The sequence below is a fragment of the Cherax quadricarinatus genome, chromosome 21 (genome assembly GCF_038502225.1).
Source record: "Cherax quadricarinatus isolate ZL_2023a chromosome 21, ASM3850222v1, whole genome shotgun sequence".
Lineage (NCBI taxonomy): Eukaryota > Metazoa > Arthropoda > Malacostraca > Decapoda > Parastacidae > Cherax > Cherax quadricarinatus.
In genome coordinates this window covers 34,020,400-34,029,350 of record NC_091312.1, presented here as the reverse complement: position 1 = coordinate 34,029,350, position 8,951 = coordinate 34,020,400, and the positions used below count along the sequence as shown (strand labels likewise).

General features: G+C 38.7%; 1 long non-coding RNA gene across 1 annotated transcript in view; it reads left to right on the top strand.

The window, feature by feature from the left end:
* The first annotated feature begins 1,604 nt into the window (after positions 1–1,604).
* Positions 1,605–8,951, top strand: part of LOC138853038 (uncharacterized) — a 170,316-nt gene continuing 162,969 nt past the window's right edge. The window contains exon 1 of the long non-coding RNA XR_011392284.1: positions 1,605–1,783. This is a non-coding gene — a long non-coding RNA (uncharacterized lncRNA). The remainder of the gene's footprint in view (positions 1,784–8,951) is intronic.

Sequence of the window (8,951 nt, the reverse complement as noted above, 5' to 3'; positions counted from 1 at the left end):
TACCTGTGTATACACTTTTTGTTTAGTGTGTCAGCAGATAAATGGGCCAGTGAGTAAGCAACTACACTGGTGTGGGTGCGGCAGTTTGCGTGTTGGCGTATTGTGCGCACCAGCACAAGATCATTTGCGCTTACCTGTAATAAGATGATAAGAAGATAAACGGGACAGAAGCTGTACACGAGGAACATCATTATAATGCTACGGCGATATAGGGTCCAGAAATTAGCTAGAAGGTACATCGCGAAAATAAAGCGCGAGAAAACGAAGGTCACTCATCAAACAGCAAATTATCATCAATAAACGTTAAAGAAATCTGTGTAGTTGTTCTGGGAAGCGAGTGTCTGGGAGTGAGCGAGTGTTTGTGCCACTCTGCCCGTAATACCATGTCGTGAGAAGAGGTAGTTTACCTCGGAGCAAACGACCTACGAGGACCTTCAGATTAAAGCCACACTTAGTTGATTAAAATTTAAATATCAATATTAAAGAAATCATTTGCAAACGGCTTGTGGCATCTCATGAAAGGGTAATACAAGCACTGTTACCCAGAAACAAGGAAACTCCCTAGTCCTCCTGTTTCTCGAGGGAGGGTAACGAGGGGTTGGGTTTCCTGCTGGACAACTTGGCTTAACTTTCTAATTATGGGTCACAGTAATGAACTATGATGGATGTCCCCGCTACACTAATCCCATAAATAACTTGAGAGTGAAGCCTGACGAGCTACACACGCGTCCACCCAGAGCAACGCTGCTTCTCTCAGAGTTCTGGCTCAGAATCAAGTCTATTGTCTCACCGTCTAGACATCCGCGAGTGCAGTTTCAGTCCTGACTTCGGCAGCCAACATAAGGTACGATAGATAGTGTTGTGGGTAGTAACTGTTGTGTGGACCTTGTTAGCGTATCTTGGTATTATTAGTAAGGTAATATTTGGTTAATTTGTCTCTCTCCGTTCCTGTTTAAGATATTGCAAAATTCGATTAATCCATTTTGTTGTAATGTAAATTCTGCCTGTAACATTTATGATTGCAAAGTGAAGTGCTGATATTATTTTACATATGCGTTAGTCTGGTTAGTTTATTAGGTTGCAGGTCTGTACACTGAATGTAAATTATTAATTAAAACTTCAGTTTGTCTGTCCACTAACGTGATAAATGCCTTAATAATTATAAAAACAAAAACTGAGTTTATAGAGATCTGTCATTGTCAATACCTTGGGGTATTCTTGATATATTTTTAATGTTATGTTATTGTTTTCGGGAGTTAGACTCCTAGGAGTAAATTTAGCATTATTAGTCTTTCAGGGTCAGTACCGTATACAGCAGATCTAAGTCACGTGACCACAAGCAACCAATCACATAGCAAGGAGGCGGCGATTCTTGGTAAGCAATTGTGTGCAAACACCACCAAGACTTTTCTCCCATGGCTTTTCTAATATTAAAGTTTACCGTTGATGCCTTTTGGTCAGCACCTGTTCATCATGCAAAGAGTATTCATCAACGATAATTGGTCAAATGTAGCGCTCTGGATGAGAAATCGATGGTAAAAAGTGTAATATAGAGTGTCTAGCCGCTACTGGCATCTTGGCAAGCGGTAGCCTAGTTCCTGGTATTCACGGCAGTGGAGTAAGCTGGACGCCTTGTGAGGGGGCCGTACGTTCTCAATTCTTTTATTTTATCCCTTGTATTATCGCCTTGTCATTACATAATACCAGTAATTATCCAGTGTTTGAAGTGGAAAGTGGTGTGTGAAGTGCAAGTCACTGAGCGTAGGTTGGACAACTTATACAGGTAAGTGTTGTTGACATAGTGAGACTTAAGACGGGGCGGCGCAGCGTAAAGGTGCGTGAGTGTGTATGTTGGTCACCTGACTTGTGAATGAATGAACAGGCCGCAGGAGATAAGGAAATACTTGTACCTCATAGAGTTGCCTATTGTCCCTTCTGTGAGTACCGAGCATGCGCAGGCGTATAATCACTTATGTTTATAATGATCGTATTATTCAAATTAACACAGTTGATGGTTGTGCAGCTGTGCTGGTCAACCAGGAGGGGGGTGGGGCTTGATTCATTATTTTTTTTAATGTTTATATTTTTCAAATACTGCAGTCTGTTAAATTCACATTGTGCACAATAGCGACGTGATAATTTTCTGTACACACTTTAACATTTTTTTATGTAAACAAAGGAGAATTTGTTGCTATTATCAGTATACAGGTGCTCAGAGCACCTTGGCCACACTGACACTTGTTAACTTTGCCTAGGTAACTGAGATAACACAATAAAGACCCAAAGCCAAGAGAGCACTGTATTTTATCTAGGACCAATATGGTACTTTGGTTTAAAGTTAATAGTGTTAATAACATGTATACTAATAACATTCTAAAACTTTATTGTGGAATCTTTTGTGCATTATGCGCTACATATTTAGAAATAAAAATGATATTGTAAGCATTGTTGTAAAGAGTTGTTGAGGAACTGTCACCTAACATTACTGAAGTAACTAGTTTGGAAATTTTTTAAATAGGCTTTTAGATAGTTAACAAGTATTAGAATAACTGGGCGTATGTAGTAATTTTCGGTTTATCGATCTTCAATAAATAATAATAATACTAGTAATAATAATAAAGGCTTACAATACCGACAAGACGATGCAATATACATGTGTAATATCTGGGTATTTTTATTTTGCAGACGCTTCACCAACCAATAGTTTTCCAATACTATACAGGAACATACGGAGGACAATAAAAGGGGAGGTTAATCAGTCTCTCAGCCGAGGCGTATATGTTGAACACCTTAGTCTAGGCTGAGGAACTAATTACCTCCTCTTCTACAGTCACTGGTTGGCCAAACGTCTACAAAATAAAGATGTTGCACACGTGTCTAATTGATCATAGTATAACATAAGGTAGAGAATCAAGACTCAAATATAATATTTTTAAATGGATTACTTTGGATTTTCGTAAATATAAATTGTAATTTTACAAATTGGAAAATATATTGAAAATTACAATCTATGCAAGGTAACAATCTCGTCAAAGATTTTTACAGCTCACTTGGGAAGATATTGGTATAAATATCAATGGTACTTATTTAAAAGCTGTCCTTTTCCGTTCAGTCGATCACATCTAAAATCGCTTGAACAATAAATAAAAGTTAATAGGTTGCAAGCTGTTGAAATGTAAAAATCTTGTCTCTACCAACTCCGCTTTTGTCACCGTTTTATTTAATTCAAGCCGTCGAAAAAAGATCGTAACTTAACTCTTGACTTACTACCCTACTTCATCTCGTGCAATATTTCGACCCATCATACACTACATAAATCTGTTTCAACTTTTTATAGCTACCTCAACCCTTCTCACCTAGTATAATGTTTGTGGCATCCTATACCATCAAGCTGCGTACTTGATATATCCTTAGTCACAATTTTTCTTCGTATCACGGTCCTGCAAGACGAACTTAATCTACTGATATTTTCCATCTCCCACTCGCCAGAATAATGTCTATCTATCCCATCCTATTGTTGGCCATCATAAATTGTTTATTTCTTAAAAAAATATCCAGTGCCGACCGTATCCAACATAAAATCAAAGTGGTCACATAGGCTACCTGTACATGGTATTTATATCATGACAGTTTACCTCATGGAAGACTAAATATACAAATAAAATGTGTATACTGTCTTACATGTACTAAGGGATAACTTACACGTGTATTCTACATTAGATTTTTATTGCCACTGTGAAATAATCACCTACGGAGGAGGGTCTCTGTTCATTTTCAATACATTAGATCATGTTGAAGTCGCCCGTAATTGGTGCAGGTGAGCTGAAGCAAACTTTTTTAATATTTATCTCTTCAGGGTAATCTTAATTTCATTATTTAAAAATGTTAATTATCTTTAACACCAATTAACATGAATAATTTGAATGTTGAGAGTTCAGCTGTATCTTAAAGTAGTTTCAGTATGACAAAAAACTCAATTCCGAAGAGAGTCCAGAAACGTTCTATTTTCAACATTGGTTTAATATAAGTTTTGCTTACCAGTCTTACCATGGAGCCTCAAAATTACCACTTCATGGTTTAGCCTTGTCTATTAGTTTTTAGAAAAAAGAATATCTTTTCCATTATCTCGAAACAATGAGCGTGTGTACTCAAGGGGGGTTCCTTGATGCCTGTGAGGGACTCTTGATTCAAGAAATGAAATCTGACCTTCCCTTCCTTGGATCCAACCTGATTACCTTCCAAATCTCCAGGCACTAGGTGTTTAGGAGCAACTATATTGCTTATGTAAGGTAAGTGGCACACTGTTGCTAGCAGATTTAAAGAAAGTTATTCATACAACTTATTTTTAAACATAAGAATGTATACATACAATAGCAGTTCCAGCTTCAGGTGGACTTTTCCACAAGTTTAACCCTCGATTAAGAAATAAATATTTCGCTTCACTAAGGTAGTTTATTATAAAAACCATTGTTCGCATATTTGATTATTTTTTCAATATTGTACTTGTATTAATCCCTTTTCAGTCGTCACCTTGCAAAACACAAATTCACCTCTTCAAAAAAGGATCCATGATCGATTTCGTAATGTGTGTATCATCATAGCGCGATGCCAAACAGCATCCCCTGTGTCATCAGTCCTGTCGTGCCTAATAAGGCAAATTGGTCAATTAGGCCGAAGTCCCTTAAAAACTGATCTTTTGCAAAATTTCTTTTACATACTATTAGATATATTTTTCATTGAAAATGATGTATTTTTATTTTTGAACCAAAGTTAGAAGCTTAACCTAGCTATTTTTTAACCAAATTCTACTGAGTACATCATAGCTCACTTCAAATTTATTAAAAATTACTTAAAATAAATAATAGATATTTTTTTCATTATGCCCATATTCATTTTCGCAGATTTATTAAAAAAAAATTATTCTGCTTATTTAGCAGAAATGACCCTTGCTTTTTAGGCTAAACTTCACGGATTAAATTATGGGGAATCAAATACAAAATGGGAGTTTACACATTTACTTTTGCTGATGATACTGTGCTTTTGAAAGATCTAAAGTTGCAAAGGTTAGTGGACAAGTTTGGGAGGGTGTGTAAAGGAAGGAAGTTGAAAGTGAACATAGATAAAAATAAGGTGATGACTGTATCAAATGAGTTTGGTAAAGAAAAATTGGATATTACATTGGAGGGAGGAAATATGTAAGAAGTGAATGTGTTCACATATTTGGGAGTAGATTTGTCAGCAGATGGGTTTATGAAGGTTGAGGAAAAAAGGAAGTATCTGTGGAGACAAAAAAAAAAAAATACCCCTATCAGTGGAGGCAAAGAAGGGAATGTATGAGAGTATAGTGGTACCAACCCTTTTATGTGGGTGTGAAGCATGTGTTGTGAATGCTTCAGCAAGGAGGAGGCTGGAGGCAGTGATGTCGTGTCTAAGGGCAATGTGTGGTGTAAATATTATGCGGAGAATTCGTAGTGTGGAAATAGGGAGGTGTGGAGTTACTAAAATTATTAGAGGGCTGAAGAAGGATTATTGAGGTAGTTTGGTCATATAGAGAGGATGGAACAAAATAGGATGACTTGGAGGGCGTATAAATCTGTAGTGGAGGGAAGGAGGGATAGGGATTGTCTTAGGAAAGGATGGATGGAGGGGGTAAAACAGGCTTTGTGTGCAAGGGGCTTGGACGTGCAGCAGGCATGTGTTAGCGTGTTGGAATGTGAGCAGGATAATATTTTGTGAAGGGATTCAGGGAAACTAGTTGGCCGGACTTGAGTCCTGGAGGTCGGAAGTACAGTGCCTGCACTTTAAAGGAGGGGGTTGGGATATTGGCTGTTTGCAGTGACATCTAAACTGTCGTATCTGAGCGCCTCTGCGAAGAACGTGATTGTGTGAATGATGGTGAAAGTGTTTCTTTTTTGGATCATCCTGCCTCAGTGGGAGACGGCCGAGTGTTGAAAAAACTGTATTATATATAATATATATGACCTGACGTGCTGTTGGAGTGTGATCAAGGTAACATTTATGAAAGTATTCATAGAAACTGGTTAACACGACTTAGTCTTGGAGGTGAGAAGTATAGTGCCAGTATGCCTGTACTCTGAAGGAGTGGGGGGATAGTGCAGTTTGGAGAATAACCTGAGCTGTAATGTAGGCGCGCCTCTTGCAAGACGGTGAGGACGTAAGTAATGGTAAAAGTGTTTCTTCTTTTTCGGGTCATCCTATCTCGGTGGGAGACGGCTGCTTTAAAAAAAATATAACGTCATAAACAGTGCCAGTCCTCTGAACCACACACAACTCAGAAGTTTTAAAATTTAGTCAGTCTTCGAAATTGTTTATTCTTGAGTTAGGTTTTCTGTGTATTGATTTGTATAATATTTTTTTTGTAACAATGCAGAAAGTTGTTTATATTCCACACCACCGCCACAGGACGTCTTTGACAAGCAGCTAAAGTTACTCTCCCCTGCAAAGTACACCTTGACGAAATTTTATAATTTACTTTGTTTTCCGAGTGTCGACTGACTTTTTTTATTCTTAAATGGGAATTCCGTCGTAATAAGAGTATGGGTACCGTTGCAGCAGTTGCCAACAATGCAACAAAGGTTCAGAACACAGGATGTCCATCACATAACAGATATAACACTCCCAAAGTCAGTGTTATTTTCTTGTCCTTAACTCTCTGATTTCCTTCGTGTAAATTCTGATCGCTTGTAATATTTTCTGCTTAAAGTAGCTAACAGTGCGCTGTTTTTAATAATAAATGAAAGGAAAAAGTTGTGTATATTACATTAATTTTTTCCCCGTACTAAGCTTCGGGATACGTATTTTTATTTACCCTGAAATCAAGATGAGTACTGTAATTTCTCTGAAGGATTGTCGTATCCACCGTCTTAGTCCAAACGACACTCGCTGTGACGTTACCTCCGTTAAGAGTAACAGTTACTGGTGGTGGTGCCTTCCTCTCTCCCCTTCCTGGCCGACAATCCCCACCACTCCCTCCACCCCCTCCCATCACACACCTCCACCCCCTCCCATCACACACCTCCACCCCCTCCCATCACACACCTCCACCCCCTCCCATCACACACCACCCCCTCCCATTACACACCTCCACCCCCTCCCATCACACACCTCCACCCCCTCCCATCACACACCTCCACCCCCTCCCATCACACACCTCCACCCCCTCCCATCACACACCTCCACAAACAGAGTATTGTAGCTCTTGTTGCACGCTGTTTTTAACCAATTTCCTTGTGATGGATGGGACGAACCCTCAACTATTGTCTTCATTTCGTCACGCGCCTCTTTCTCACTCATCTATTTTAACTCATCCATCTCCTCCCACTCACCTACCTCCTCCCACTCGTATACCTCTTCCCACTCATAAATAACAAAAAAAGGCACAATACCGTGACTGGAACGATACACAAATAACCCGCACATAAAAGAGAGAAGCTTACGACGACGTTTCGGTCCGACTTGGACCATTTACAAAGTCACGCTAACCAGAAGTGGAGCAGGACGGCTATATATAGGCAGGAAGAGGTGGTGGTAGTAGTAGTAGTACAAGAATGGTATATAATACCGACAAGATGAAATCAAGACACATGCGCAACACCCGTTGTGCGGGTTATTTGTGTACTCTTCCCACTCGCCTACCTCCTCCCACTCTCATACGTATCCTTCCACTCGCCTATCTCCTGCTTGCCTGTCTCCCGCTCGGCTGTCTCATATGATAATATAAATGTGAAAAGTACACGAAGACCTAATTTGGAATCTGCACACTGCCATGGCAACATATTGGAGTGAGATACATGGGAGAAAGTGTAAAATAAGCCTGTTCTTCACTGGATACAATAAGAGAACGCTGTATCAACATCGTGGTCCCAGACTATTTAACATCTTACCAGAAGATATCAGAAGCACTCTTGGGAAAACTGTGAAAATTTTCACGTGGAAACTGGATAAGTATAAGGTGCCAGATCAAACAAGCTGTGATGGATATGTGGGCCAACGGGCTGCCAACAGCAATAGTCACGTTGACCAGGCAAGCACCAGACTAGTTTGGCCCAAGGCCGGGCTTCGGGAGTAGAAAACCTCGTGACTCATCAAAGGTATATCTCCTCCACTCGCCTAGCTTCTCCCACTCGTCTGTCTCCCGCTTACCTACCACCTTCCACTCGCCTCGCTGTTCCGACTGGGTTATTGTTCCTGCTGACCTCTTACGCACCTACTGCCTCTCCCTCGTGCTTTTTGCGTTTCTTGTTGACGGTTTCTATATCGTCTTTTATTAAATTCCTTCCCAAGGATTGCAAACAATCATATAGAGAAGAAACAGACGTACAAGACTGGTTATCAATTTTCCCTCGTGTGAAGAACCATAATATTACCCGGGATGATGCTTTCATATATATATATATATATATATATATATATATATATATATATATATATATATATATATATATATATATATATATATATATATATATATATATATATATATATATATATATATGTCGTGCCGAATATGCAGAACTTGCGATCTTGGCTTAAATAGCAACGCTCATCTTGCCATATAGGACAAGTGAAAATTTGTGTATGCAATAATGTCGCCAAAATAATTCTGAACCTATCGAAAAAAATATATTTCACTGAGTTTCTTTAGTATTAAATTACTGTAAACAAATGTAAAATATATTTAGTTGGGTTAGGCTAAAATAAATTGCTCTTGTTATAATAAGGTTAGGTAAGTTTTCTAAGATTCTTCTGATACAAAATTATTAATTTTTGCATTAACTTTAATGAAAAACAATATATCTTTAAACGTATAAGAGAAAATTTCAGAAAGGACTTAATTTTAAATAAGTTCTTGCTAATTGACCAATGTTACCTATTCGGCACGACATATATATGGCTAGGTAGTAGGTTGGTAGACAGCAGACGCCCAGGGA